This window comes from Ursus arctos, unplaced genomic scaffold (genome assembly GCF_023065955.2).
Source record: "Ursus arctos isolate Adak ecotype North America unplaced genomic scaffold, UrsArc2.0 scaffold_26, whole genome shotgun sequence".
Lineage (NCBI taxonomy): Eukaryota > Metazoa > Chordata > Mammalia > Carnivora > Ursidae > Ursus > Ursus arctos.
This window is the reverse complement of record NW_026622941.1, coordinates 13,950,005-13,965,241: the sequence shown is the minus strand read 5'-3', so window position 1 is coordinate 13,965,241 and position 15,237 is coordinate 13,950,005. Positions and strand designations below refer to the sequence as shown.

The 15,237-nt window shown below is 38.1% G+C and overlaps 1 protein-coding gene across 2 annotated transcripts in view; it reads left to right on the top strand.

The window, feature by feature from the left end:
• Window positions 1-14,977, top strand: part of LOC113257856 (histone H4) — a 60,337-nt gene extending 45,360 nt beyond the window's left edge. For both annotated transcript variants that reach the window (XM_026502370.4, XM_026502369.4), the window contains 2 exons: window positions 5,324-5,468; window positions 9,975-14,977. The gene's annotated coding sequence lies outside the window, so the exon portion shown is untranslated. The remainder of the gene's footprint in view (window positions 1-5,323; window positions 5,469-9,974) is intronic.
• The last annotated feature ends 260 nt before the right edge of the window (window positions 14,978-15,237 follow it).

Genomic DNA, 15,237 nt, shown 5'->3' with positions numbered 1-15,237 from the left:
AGGGGTCAGCAAAGATAAAACTATTTTCATAGGAATACTAACATGACATTTGCCTTTTCTTCTTTTCTCTTTTGTTGACATTAGTGTTAATAGCTCAAAAGCAATGGTAGGTAAGACTACAGTAACCTCAGCACAAATCCCCCAATGATACTAATGGTCATTATATTCTTCACTCACCACCTATCATGTGTATAATTTAGGTGCAAGCTGAACTAGTCACCTTTTTGTGGAAACCATTTGTACTTGAAATAAAAATTATGGTTATTCAGACTTAGGGGGTTAGCAGACATAATCCAATGAGCTTGTCACCTCAAAACCACACTGCCAGTATTTGTTACCAATGAAGACATTTGAGCACACGAGTAAACTAAAATTTCAGAAAACTTGGATCAGCTACTATGAGCTTGACATCTTCCTGATACTGACCTTTTTAATGAGATCAAGGATGATAGAACAAATGTATTATTTTGATATTGAAATGTGATAATGAAATGTGTTAACATTTGAAAGATCTGCTTAACTGTAAATATTTTCCAAATTAACCAATTCATGATGTGTGTAAGGTACCCCAATAGATTTTAATATATCAGAGTATCAGAGTTCCTTGATACGGTTCCAGATTTCAAATTGCAACAAACATTTAAGAAACTATCACTTGTCAGGCGTGCCTCGGTGGCTCAGTTGAGTGTCCAACTCTTGATTTCGGCTCAGGTCATGATCTCAGGGTCGTGAGATGGAACCCTGTGTTAGGTTCCATGATCAGTGGGGAGTCTGCTTGAGATTCTCTCTCTCCTTTTCCCTCTTACCCCCCGCCCCAGCTCACGCTCTATCTTTCTCTCTCTAAAATAAATAAATAAATCTTAAAAAAAAAAGAAAAGAAAAGAAAAGAAAAGAAAAGAAACTACCGCATGTCAAGTTTGGGTATAGAAACAGACTATCTGCAAATATCTGAAAAGGCTATTAAAATATTCCTCCCACTTTTTAGCTATGTATTTCGTGAGGCCAGGTTTTCTTCATATACTTCAACCAAAAGTAGTCAAAAGATTGAATGCAGAAGTAGATATAAGAACTCAGCTGTCTAAGACAAAATCAGAGAGGGAGACAAACCATAAGAAACTCTTAACTCTAGGAAACAAACTGAGGGTTACTGGAGGGAAGGTAGAGGGATGGGGTGGAGGGATGGGGTAACTGGGGGATGGGCATTAAGGAGGGCACTTGATGTAATGAGCACTCGGTGTTCTATGCAACTGATGAATCACTGAACTCTACCTCTGAAACTAGTAATATGCTATACGTTAATTAATTGAATTTAAATAAATAAATAGAGTTGAATGCTTAACTGACTGAGCCACCCAGGCACTGCAAGAAATAAATTTTTGTTGCTTATTAAAAAAAAAAGAATCCAGCTGTCTTCTATTAAAAACAATGCCATAATTCCCATCAACTTTTTTTGTTTTAGAAAATACAGTTTTTTCCATTAAAATATATCGATGTTAATATGTAAGGCACTTAAAGTTGTTATTAAATAACAAATTAACTTGTTTATGTTTTATTTTTTAAATTTTATTTTAATTCTAGTATAATTAACATACAGTGTTATATTAGTTTCTGGTATACAATATAGTGACTCAACAATCTTATGTATTACTCAGTGTTCATCAAGATAAGTTTATTCTTAATCCCCTTTTCCTATTTCACCCATCCCCCCACCCATCTCCCCTTTGGCAACCACCAATTTGTTCTTTATACTTAAGAGTCTGGGAGTCCCTGGGTGGCTCAGTTAGTTAAGCATCTGCCTTTGGCTCAGGTCATGATCCCACGGTCCTGGGATTGAGCCCTGCATCGGGCTCCCTGCTCAGCGGGGAGCCTCCTTCTCCCTCTCCCTCTGCCTGATCCTTCCCCTGCTTATGCTCTCTCTCTTTGTGTCAAATAAATAAAATCTTTTAAAAAAAATAGAATTTTTAAATTTAAGAGTCTGTTTTTTGGTGTGTCTCTTTTTTCTTCATTTTGTTTCTTAAATTCCACATATGTGGGGCTCCTGGGTGGCTCAATTGGTTGAGTATCCAACTCTCGGTTTCGGCTCAGGTCATGATCTCAAGGTCGTGAGATCAATCCCTGAATCAGCCTTCATGCTCAACATAGTTTCTCTTGAGATTCTCTCTCTCTCTCTCCCTCTCCCTCTGCCCCTTCCCCCCTTCTCTCTAAAATAAATAAGTATATTTTTTTAAAATTCCATATATGAGTGAAATCATATGGTATTGGTCTTTCTCTGACTTATTTCACTTAGCATTTTACTCTCTAGGTCTGCTGCAAATAGCAAGATTTCATTCTTTTTATGGCTGAATAATATTCTATTTTATATATATAAAGTTCGTGTATACACACACACACACACACACACCACATCTTATTTATCCATTTATTGATGGATACTTTGGCTACTTCCATAATTTGGTTAAATTCTAAATTCTTTCTTTGTTATTTGAGTTTGTCTAATTTCTTGCCTTGGAGCCAGCTCCCAACCCCCAGTCTCTGTTAATAGGCTCAGAGGAAAAAGAGCTTTGCTCCCGGAGTGTGGCAAAATCCATCCAAATTCTGGCTCTATCACTTAGCACACGTGTGATCTTGGACACAAAGAGCTTCCTTCCTCCATAAAATAGAGATAATAAAGCTCCCCCAAATATGGTTGGGAGTCAATTAAATAATGACTATAAACAGGGCAGTTAGAGTAGCAAGTGCCCAGTAGTGCTCAATGAAAGGCAGATGTTAATCCTTACGCCATCTAAGCTTCCTCCCACTTGTACTTCAGTGACCCTCCCGTGATTTTTCAGGCTCTCTTTTCTTCAAGCCCAATAATGTATATGTTAAATATAGATATGCTATTTGTTTGTTGTCTGCCTCATAGATAGAAATCTTTTAAGTGAAATGTTATCAGCAGAGGAGGCAAAGCCAGTTTGATGAAGTCCAACTCTGTCCCCTGCTCAGACCTTCGTATTTTCATCCTTTTCTTCCATTCATCTTTCCTGAGCTTCTAGCCTAGGTCCTCAACCCTCTCCATCCTTCACCATGCTTTTCACATGTTCCGATTAGGGAATTTCTTTTGTTTTTTGTTTTTTGTTAAAGATTTTATTTATTTGACAGAGGGAGAGACAGCCAGCAAGAGAGGGAACACAAGCAGGGGGAGTGGGAGAGGAAGAAGCAGGCTCCCAGTGGAGGAGCCCGATGTGGGGCTCGATCCCAGGAGCTCTGGGATCACGCCCTGAGCCAAAGGCAGACGCTTAACGGCTGCGCCACCTAGGCGCCCCCCAACTGGGGAATTTCTTATTCTTCATCTGCATATACCATTTCAGGAATCCTTTAACTTGAACAGGGAAAATTTGAAACTTGTATCTCAACTGCTGTCGTCTCTGACTCCCTTTTTAAAATTAAACTCGTTTCCATCAGCAGCACCACACACATTATATAGCAATAAATAACACCAGAAACTTGATAAACTTCCATTTTCTCATAATAAAATCCAAACCTCTTGCCTCATTGTTATCATTCCTGCTAAGTTTGTGTTTATGTTTCCATGTACCCTTAAAGCTCTCTCTTTAAAATTTTGCCAAGACTTCTCACAGGCTCCCACGTTCCCATCATCAGTGTGATTGTATTTTCTTTCCAGACAAATCTATAGCTTTGTACTTTGTTTTGTTGATTTAGCTTCTGCTTCTCTGGCGAACACCTCAAACACTCTTGCTTTTTATTTCACCGGAATGTTGTGGGTGCCGGCTGTAAATGGGCTTGGCATCTTTCTCACTATTTTACACCCTTACTTATCAGGGTCATTTAGTCACTGTCTAGATCTCTGAGAATTTAAAAGCCTATAAAGATGTTTGAGACCTGAGAGAAAAGAATCTTGGCTCTGAAATACAAAAATAACATAACTGTAAAGTCAAAACTGATATTTTATATTTTATTCCAATACCAAAGCTATAAAAGTTCTTTCAAGTTTTAAAAGAAAAATGATACGTGTGCAATGTGGTTCCATTTAATATATTGTGCCTTTCGGGAACTTGATATATTGTGTCTTTAGCAACTAATTTTTGCAATCTTGAAGGATTAAAAAGACTTTTTTTCCCCCCTTGATCTTCTTATCACTTTAAATCCAATCCTATTTCATCAGGCATTTGTTCATCCTTCAAATAATTTTGCCAAGTTTTACACCTTTGAAAATTAATTTTTCCTCATGGAAAGGAATATCTACCACTCTATATTTCAGAACTTCTATTTCTTTCTTTCAAATATATCCTGGTTCACTGTAAATATACTTCAGGCAATAAAGAAGTGTATCTAAATAAATGTAGTAGATTTCCAAATATTTGTTTTAAGGATAATTTCTTTCTTTCTTTCTTTCTTTCTTTCTTTTTTTTAAGATTTTATTTATTTATTTAACAGAGAGAGACAGCCAGCGAGAGAGGGAACACAAATGGGGAGTGGGAGAGGAAGAAGCAGGCTCCCAGCGGGGCAGGGAGACCGATGCGGGGCTCGATCCCAGGACTCTGGGATCACGCCCTGAGCCGAAGGCAGATGCTTAACGACTGCGCCACCCAGGCGCCCCTAAGGATAATTTCTAAACCACATCTAGCCATATCATCATTTCTTGGATACAACTGAAATTTCTTCCTACTATCATTTTTTTTCTAACATAGTAAAGCTGGCATATGCTTAAATTTTTCAATTAACTTCAATTAAATACAATTTTAATGGAAGTGAGAGAAGAGATACCTACTGTGCACAGAAGTGGCACAAAGGAAAGATTAATCAATTCTGCTATTTAGAGAACGGCACCGGGAATAACTAACGCTTGTTGAGGACTGAGTGTGTGACAAGAACTTTATAATAGCATTTTCTAATTTAATAGCCCAAACTTCTCCACAGTGGAATCTGCAAAGTTCACAAAAATAGTAGTAACTTAATTTTTACTTGTTGCTCCCGTGTTTCTAAAAATTGCTAGGCATGTCTTGCATATTGTCCAATAAGCCTACTTGTGCTGCCTATGGCTACAGGTCCACAGCTCATGAGGGTCTCCGGTGGGTCCTGCCCTCTGGCAGGTACAATTTGCTAACACACAGAAGTCCCTGTCTGGGTGCTGCCACAGCTCCACCAGGCCCTGACACAACCATGCGGGGTCCTCAGAGTGCCAGAGCAGTGTGCCCATCTTTGGCCAAGTGGGGAATAACATCCCTCTCTGTTATGGGATGGAGTCTATTACGGGGCCGCTAGGAAATGATACTGAATAGTCTACCAAGTGTCACATTGCTCTTCCACTTGTTCATTCCAGGCCTTTTCTCTCCCCTGAACTAAAACATGCATTTATGGGCTGGTCCGGAAACAGATTTGAGTAATATGGCAACTAAGCTCTACGGTTCAATGATTGGCAGTGTCCCCGAGAATGAGTTACCTCCAACGTGGCTCTTCAACACCAGGTAAGTGGATATTGTTTGGGCAAACCCCATCAATCATCTGGTACATCGATCCATGGCCAAATTCCAGCAAGGGTTGCTGCTCAGGCTTATTGGTTAGAAGAGAAATTCAATTTATTTTAGAAGTGAGAAAAACAAAGATCAGCAAATTTAGGTAATCTGCCCAAGTTCACATGCTTAGGAAATAGCCAAAACAAGATTCAAAATCCGGCTCCAAGTTTTGTGGGTTTTCGGGGTTTTGTTTAAGAATATCAAACTACTTCCTGGAACTCAGAGAAGCTCTTCTTTACCTCAGATATACCATTCTGTTCTTTAAATGCTTTTCCTGCCTTTCCAACCACCTACTAAGGAGGCATCAATAAATAAAACCAGCAGTCTCTGGTCATGAGGAGTTTAAACTTCAGGGAACTGATCACTGTCTTCTTTCCTTCTTTCCCAAGCTATTATTTTAACCCATATAACAATGAGGAAGTAATCCCTCAGCCACCCCGGGGAAGAAAAACAAAGAGTGATACCTGACCTCTCTATAGGAAAATACAGAGTTTCTTTTTCAGGACTGAAACATCAGCCCAACTAACACCTCTTTGGCAGCCTAGGAAATGGACTGTGCCTTTTTTTGTCTGTTGTGTTTGAGGTAAGAGAAGACAAATCAAGCCATTTCTGAAACACGGATGTTGTTCAGGCTGAGATACACTACTACTGACTCCAACACTACTTACAAACACAGCCACCTGGACAGAGGAGCTAATCCAAGAGTCACTAGGAAATTCAACAGATTTCTTACTACCCCTGGCAAGTGTGTAACAGTCACCTACTCCAGCCCTTCCTGAGCGCAGAGGAGTACTGTACAAAATGGGCCTGGGAAGGTGAGAGAGGAAGACAGTCTCAAGGATTAAACAGAGTTTCTCTTAGAATAGGGAAGGGGAAAACTCCTGGAAAGGAGTATGATAAGGCAAAGAAACGAACTTGTCAGCCCAACGCATCTCGGACACTGGTGTTGGCTTTGGATATACAGCCCTAGTCTAGGATAGTGATTCAGAGATCAGTAGGGTCACGCTACTGATCCAAAAATACTTTGAATCTCAATCCATACTAGTAGAAAGTCTAAAACTCCTCCCCAATATTTCACTAAATCCTGAAGTCTTGAGTTCCCATGATCATCTCTGACTTCAGACTCCTGCATCCGCAAATCCCCTAGCCATCTTGTTTCTGTTCTTACCCTATCAGTCTGGATGCGTCCAAGCACCTTTCCATTATTCCCACAAATTAGGCAAGCTGTATGCGGCACAGACTTGACTGAAGGTTTGGGAAGAGTTAACCAGTTTTATCAGTTTTAAATTCCCACTAGAATACAGTTATCACAAAGGCAGACATTTGTTCATTCGCACTAGAGCTCCAATGCTGAAAACAATGAGAGAACGCTCAGTGAATATCAGCTGTAGAGATAAAGTGAGGTATCTTTTCCTCAAGGAAAGTACAAGCAACCTCTATTTTATACATCTTTGTTCTTAAAAGTCTTCAGCCCCATCTCACTAGGCCTTTCTCACTAGCCATTTTTTTTCTATATCACTTCCAGCCTCTCGCCATCTTGCTTGTTCCTCTTTCCATCTCTCCTCCTTACTCCCTTCTTCTTGGGTTGGCCCTGGGAACTTCAGATTTTCCTCATTTTATTATATAAAGCAATTTGTATTTCCCTATGCCTAATTCCCAAGGTTTGCATCTCCAAAACCACTTGAGGACTCAGCAAAACCTCATAGCCTTTTTGCTACCTGAATCCATCTGGCATTATGTTATCTTATGTGAATAAGACCAGGAAGTATTTGCTTTGTAGGAAAAAAAAAATCAGTGAAGGCAGAAATCATTTAAAAGTATACCTTTATACCTTAAAATTTTTAATTTTATGTCAAAGCATATTGATGTTCACTTATTTGCCAATTGGTTGGCCTTAGGCCAAGGAGTTTCTTTGAGCGGGAAACCCCTGATTGGAGCTCGGAATCAGCTTTCTGAAGTAAACCAAACCCCTAGAGTATTTTCTACAATTTTCATTATTTGCTGTTTGAAGACAGTTGACAAATTCTCTAAAGACAGATTATTTTTAGGTTTTTTATGTTATTCCCCAGTGTTTTATAGCAGTCTTGCCACAGCAATTTTCTTAGTAATTTGCCTTTAAGATTTCCAACATTTTTCATATGTATTTTTATCAGACTATATAACATTTAATTGAGGACATAACTTCATAAGTAAATTTGGCAAATTTGGACACAAACACAAGGGACCCTTGATAAGCAAACAACTTCACTACAGGGAGCAGAAGCGCTAGACTGCTGGCTCCCTGCATCCGGTGTGTTTTTCTGTTAATTTCATGAGTCTATTCAGTCATCAGTTAAGAAACACATCACTGGGGTGCCTGGGTGGCTTAGTCAGTTAAGCATCTGCCTTCGGCTCAGGTCATGATCCCAGATCTCAAGCTCCACATCGGGCTCTCTGCTTAGCGGGGAGCCTGCTTCTCCCTCTCCCTCTGCCTCTCTGCCTGCCTGTGCTCTCTCTCTCTCTGTGTCAAATCAATAAATAAAATCTTTTAAAAAAAAAGAAAGAAGAAGACGTCACTGTTGCCATTTTTTTCCTTAATAAATTCAGATCAGAATTTCTAACTTTGTACTTACTAAAAACAATGTCATGTTTTAGTTCCCTTAGTTGGTAAAATTCCTTTTGAAAAACTCGTTTTTGCATCTCCGCTGAGATAACAAGACAGAGGAAGCCTCGGGCTGCTGTGGAGTTTGGGGATGCAATGCTCCTCCAGTCCCGAAGCTGAGAAGGAGAGCTTAGCGGGAAGCCTGCAAGAGAGACCCGAAATGTTGCTAGAAACAAAAAGAGTGGCACATGCGAGCAGCTTCCTCAGTTTCCCCTTCCCACGTGGAGTACTTGCTCTTCTTTTCTCCTTCCTTTGAGAGGTTTTGTGTCCTGTTGAGGAGTGTGTCTTTAACTCTAACAACTCTGGTGTTTTATTATTTGCTTTTGACCCTTGAAACTCTCCCAGCAAACCTGCCTCCCTTTAATTGCGATCTATGTGCTAGCAGTTTTAGGACCCGGGAAGGGCTGTTATCTTGGGTCTTCCCGTTTGGAAATCTTTTCCTGGTTACATGCTGTAATCAGAGGATTCTCAGAACTGCATGTACCTTCTGTTTTCATATCTGAATTAAGAGCACCGGGTAGTTACCTACCTCATCTTCCCCACCCCCACCCCCACCCCCGACATGGCTTTTGTTCACATTTGCAATTTCCAGACCAAACGAACAAAAGCAAAAAATCGATTCTTTCTCCTATGATAGGAAGTGGCAGCAGCAACAAATTAAGTTAGAAAACCACTGTTCGAGTCCAAGCTTGGCTTGGAGTCCAGATGTGCAACATATAAAACCATTCCCCGTAGCAGAGGTGAATCGGCCTTGGGATGGCCATGTTTCTTCCTGCAGCCCGGTGTTCCAGTCTTCCTAACATCCAATGAGCCTCCAGGGAACACCCACTCCTGACCTCCTGACCTCTGTCAGTCACCCACCACCACCTACCCCACCGCATAAAATAATCCCCCCCCTTCTAAATCAAAGCTGAGTTCTGTGAAGTCCGAGACTTCAGGAGACACCATGATTGAACCCGCCTTTTTCCACATCAACCATCCCATCGACATGGGTCTTTAGTGTCCCATTTTCAGCATGTTTCATCCCATACTGATAAACCATGATCAACAAATGCCTCAATATCTTTGATCTCTTCATGGTCTCTTCCCTATATCTCCTGGCTATGCTGGAGATTAGGAGGGTTGATACCTTAGGGATGGGGTACACACAGGTACAAAGGCCCTGGTGATATTTTGTATCTTAAACCATAATGTAGGTACATGAGGGTTCATTTTATTATTCTTTTAATTTGTATATATTTATTGCAGACTCTGCTTTTATATGCATTATCTACTTCATAATTTCACATTTTTTTTAAAAACCAACCTCTGTTTCTTTGAGGCAAACACCATCCAGCCATGATATTCTTCATCCCTTTTTGGTCAACCCGTGTTGACTAAAGTACTAGTCGTTCTTCCTCATTTATTGTTACATGAATAGATCCTCCCATAATCCTACCCTTTGTGGTTACCACTCTATTTCTCCCCTCTGCTTCTGGTAACAGAAGCATAACTTCTGGTTGTTTTCAATAACTGAGTAAATTTCTGGAACCAGCCTATCCTTCAGGTTCCCATCTACTTAAAATGATGAGAATCACAACTAGTACCATTCAATTTTATTAATCCCTTCTGTTGAGGCTTGGTTTATTGAGTACCCAAAATGCATTTCTTATTCTACTTGGGTTGAACAATAGAACCAGCTAGGCTAAGTCAGGGGAACCGGAGTGTTAAACCAGGTGATCACTGTCCTATCGCAGGAGGTCTGAAGACAGACTTCTCATAATCACTCATAGGATCTCTCTCAAGTCATGTCCTGAGCAAATCCGTTCTCCCTATAGGCCATGCAATGGGGGAGGTAACTCCCAGTGCCAAGGTGTCATCAGGTGGACTAGAGGACCAGTCAAGTGACCTGAAGAATGGCTACACTTCAGCTTTCATCAAAAAAAATTTTGGAAGGTCACCACCACTTCGATTGATTGAATTTATCAGCAATTCACGTATTATATCTGGTGACTTTAACACTGGAAATTGTGTTACTTCTGGGGAAAAGTTACAGTGCTAGTTAACACTTATTTTTCAAAACTTTAAGTTTTTTGCCCCAACTGTGTTGAGGTATAATTGACAAATAAAAATTGTATGTATTTAAGATTTCCAACTTGATGTTTTGATATATGTATACATTGTGAAGTAAGCACCGCAATCAAGATAGTTAACACAGACATCACTACATGTAATTACCATTTTCTTTCGTGTGTGTGTGTGTGTGTGTGTGTGTGTATGTGTGGTGAGAACACTTAAAAGATTAATCCTTTTAGCACATTTCATGTATATAATACGATATTGTTAACTATAGTTACATTGCTATACATTAGATCTTCAAGACTTGCTCGTGTTTTGTAACTGGAACTTTGTATTCCCTGGCCAAGAGCTCCTCATTTCCCTCTCCCCTCAGTCCCTGGCAAATACCATTCTACTCTCTGCTTCTATGAGTTTGACTCTTCAAGATTCCTCATATAAGTGAGTTCATGTATTTGTCTTTGTGTGTCTGGCTTATTTCATTCAGCATAATGTCCTCTAAGTTCCTCCATACTGTTGCAAATGGCAGCATTTCCTTCCTTCTCATGGCTGAATAATATTCCATTGTGTGGAATATCTATATATATCTATACATATATAAACACACACATTTTATACATATATTTATACATAACTATATAATGTAATTATATATATTATAATTATTATAACATATATAACACATTTTCTTTATCCATTCATGCATTTGATGGATGATTTTTGGTGATGATGGGAGGTAAGGGTCCAGTTTCATTCCTTGCCTGTAGAAATCCAGTTTTCCCAACACCATTATTGAAGACACATCCTTTCCCCATTGTATGTACTTGGCACCGTTGTCAATGACCAATTGATCATAGTGTGTGATTTTATTTCTGGGTTGTCTATTCTGTCCCACTGGTCTATAAATATAGTTTTATGCCAGTACCACACTGTTTTGATTACTATAGCTTCATAATATATTTTTAATTCAGGACATTCGATACCTCCAGTTTTGTTCTTTCTCAAGATTTCTTTAGCTATTCAGAGTCTTACATGGTTTCATATAAATTTTAGGATTGTTTTTCTATTTCTTTAAAGAATGCCATTGGGATTTTGATAGGGACTGCATTTGCATTGAATCTGTAGATCACGTTGGGTAGTATGGACATTTTAACAGTATTCTTTCAATTCATGAACATAGGTTGTCTTTCCATTTATCTGTGTCTCTAATTTTCTTCATCAATGTTTTATAATTTTGTTGTACAGATCTTTCATCTCTTTATGTTTATTCCTAAATATTTCATTCTTTTACTTATTATGAGTGGGGTTGTTTCTTAATTTTCTTTTCAGATAATTTCTTGTTTGTGTATAAAAATGGTACTGATTTTTGTATGTTGATTTGTATGCTGCCACTTTACTGAATTCATTTCTTGGTTCTAATGTTTGGTTTGGTTTTTTGAGTCTTTAGGGTTTTCTAGAAATATGATCATGTCATCTACAAACTGAGATCATTTTACTTCTTCCTTTCTGATTTCAATGCTGTGTATTAATAATAATTATACACACACATATACATACGCATAGAACTTTACCCCCTGGTTCCTGACGCAGAGCTCCTAAATTCTTTGGAATTTCCTGGATGGTAAGAGTGGCTTTTGTTCTAACGAGGCAGTTCTTTGTGGAGTTCTGAATAGCTTCAGGATGGGGGCTGATCATTAGACAGACCAAGCAAAGCCATGATTAGAAGCTTGGAACTTTTTTCCCCAATCCTCATCCTCTGGGAAGGGGAGAGAGACTAGAAATTGAGTAAATGCACTTGGACTGAAGCCTCCATAAAAATCCTCAACGTACAGTATTAGGAGTGCCTGTATTGGCAAATACATCTACATGCTAACAGGGCGATGCAACCCAATGCCATGGGGACAGGAGGTTTTGCACTCAGGACACTTATAGACCTCTCCTATGTATCTCTTCACCTGGCTGTTCATCTGCATCCTTTATCATATTCTTTATTATATAATAAGTCAGTAAATGTGTTTCCCTGAGTACTATGAGTCATTCTAGCAGATTATCAAACCCAAGGAAAGGGTTATGAGAACCCCAATTTATAGATAGTTGGTCAGGATAACAGGTGACATCTGGGGGCTTATGACTTAGGTATCTGAAGTTGGGGCAGCAGTCTTGTGGGGTTGAGCTCTTAACCTGTGGAATCTAGTGCTCTCTCCAGTTAGATAGTGACAGAATTGAGTTAATTGAATAATCACCCATCTGATATCAGAGGATTGCTTGATGTGTGGAAAACCCACACATTTGGTGTGAGAATTGAAGTGAAATATGAGTGTACTGTGAGAGTAAAGGAGAAATAGAAGGGAGTTTTCCTTTTATAGATGACTTTTCTTTCTTTTTCTTCCCTAATTGCTCTGGCTAGGACTTCCAGTGCTATTTTGAAAAGAAGTGGCAAGAGTAGGCATCCTTGCCTTGTACCACATCTTCAAGGGAAAGGTTTCAGGTTTTCCCTATTGATTATTTTAGCTGTGAGATTTTCATAGACGGCCTTTATTGTGTTGAGGTAAGTTTCCTTCATACCTGTTTTATTGAGAATTTTAATCATGTACTTAAAAAAGAAAAGTTCTACACCCAACGTGGGGCTATGGAGCTGTGGGGCTTGAATTCATGACCCTGATATCAAAAGTCACATGTTCTACTGACTGAGCCGCCCAGGAGCCCCAAGAATTATAATCATGAATTAGTGGACTTTCTCATATGCTTTTCTTAATCTAGTGAGACGATCATGTTTTTTGTTTTGTTTTGTTGTGTTTTGTTTTTTGCTTTTGTTTGATAATCGTATATCACATTGATTTGAATATATTGAACTATCCCTGCATCTCAGAGATAAATTTCACTTGATCATGGTGCGTGATCTTTTCACTGTGCTATTGAATTCAGTTTGCTAGTATTTTATTGAGGATTTTCCATCTATGTTCATGAGGAATGTTGGCCTATAATTTTCTTTTCTGATTTCTTTATCTGGTTTTGGTATTAGGATGATGCTGACTTCATAAAATGAGTTTGGAACTGGTCCCTCCTTTTCCGTATTTGAAAGAGTTTAGGAAGGATTGATACTCTTCTTTGAATACTTGGTGGAATTTACACATGAAGACACCTGGTCCTGGATTTCTTTTTTGAGGTTTTCAATTACTGATACAATCTCCTTATTTGTTATTTGTTTCAGACATTTCATTTTTTTCTTCATTCAGTTTTGGTAGCCTGTATGTTTCTAGAAATTTATGCAACTTTTCTAGGTTACCCAGTTTATTAGTGTATAATTGCTTATAATTGTCCCTTATGATTCTTTTTACTTCTGAGACATCCATTGTAATGTCCACTCTTTCACTTCTTATTTTATTTATATGAGTCTTCTCTCTTTTTTCCTTAGCTAAGGGTTTGTCAGTTTTATCTTTTCAAAAAGCCAGTTATTAGATTCGTTTATTATTTCTCTTCTAATCTTTATTACTTCCTTCTGTCTGCTAAATTTGGGTCTGGTTTGCTCTTCTAGTTTCTTGATGTATAAAATTAGATTGTTTATTTGAGATCTTTCTTAATGTAAATGTTTATAGCTATAAACTTCCCCCTTAACACTGCTTCTGCTCCATCCCATACGTTTTGGTATGGGTTTGGTTTTCTTTTTTGTTTGTATCAAGATACTCTTTAAGTTCTCTTTTGATTTTCACTTTTACCCAAGAGTTGTTTAAGAGTGTGATGTTTCGTTTCCACGTATTCGTGAATTTTCTGTTATTTATTTATTACTTATATATTTATTTTTTGCTATTATTGACATCTGGTTTTATTCTACTGTGGTAAGACCAAATTTTTGGAATGGTTTTAATCTTCTTAAAATTGTTAAGACTTGTTTTGCAATGTAACATGATATATCCTAGAAAATGGACGTTGTTTACTTGAGAAACATATGTCTTCTTCTGCTATGGGATGGAAAGTTCTGTATATGTCTGTTAGATCCGTTTGATCTGTAATATTGTTCAAATCAGCTGTTTTTTTCATTGATTTTTTTTTTTTTGGTCCTGGTATTCTATCCATTATTGTAAGTGGAGTATTGAAGTCCCTTACTGCTATTGTATTGTTGTCAACTTGTCGTTTTTTGTCGATTTTTTCCTTCAGATGTGTTGGTATTTGCTGTATGTAATTAAGTGCTCTTGTGTTGAGTGTATATATGTTTATAATTGTTATATTTTCCTGTTGAATTGACTCTTATCATTATATAATGTCCTTCTTTGTATAATTTGTTTGATGTAAGTATAGCCCCCTTCTTTCTCTTGGTTACCATTTGCATGGAGTATCTTTTCCTATTTCTTCACTTTCAGCCCATCTGTGTCTTTAAATCTAAAGTGAATCTCCTATATGTAGCATGTTGGTGAGTATTGTGGGGTTTTTTGATCTGTTCAGCCAGCCACTCTATGCCTTTCGATCGGTGAGTTTAATGTATTTACATTTAAAGTAATTATTAAGAGAGGGAGGCAAACCATAAGAGACTCTTAACTATTAAGAACAAACTGAAGGTGACTGGAGGGGAGGTGGGCGGGGAATGGGCTAAATGTGTGATGGGCATTAAGGAGGACACCTGTTGTGATGAGCACTGGGTGTTATATGTAAGTTAATCACTAAATTCTACTCCTTCAACCAGTATTACATTATAAGTTACCTAACTAGAATTTAAATAAAAACCTGAAACAAACTAAATAAATAAATAAAGTAATTATTGCTATGAGAGGATTTATTATTGCCATTTTGTTCATTGTCTTCTGTTGTTTTGCACCTGTTTTGTACCTCTCTTCCACTCTTTTTTCTTCTTTGCTATTTGGTGATGTTTTGGTAGTGATTCGTTTTTATTTTTTCTTTCTTTTTTTTGTATTTATTAACTTTAATTGCATACAGAATTTTATACTTTTACTCTCCTACCCCTACATTTTGTGTTCTTATCATCAGAGTGCTTCTTTTTATATCATGTACTCATTAAAAACAGGCAGTTCT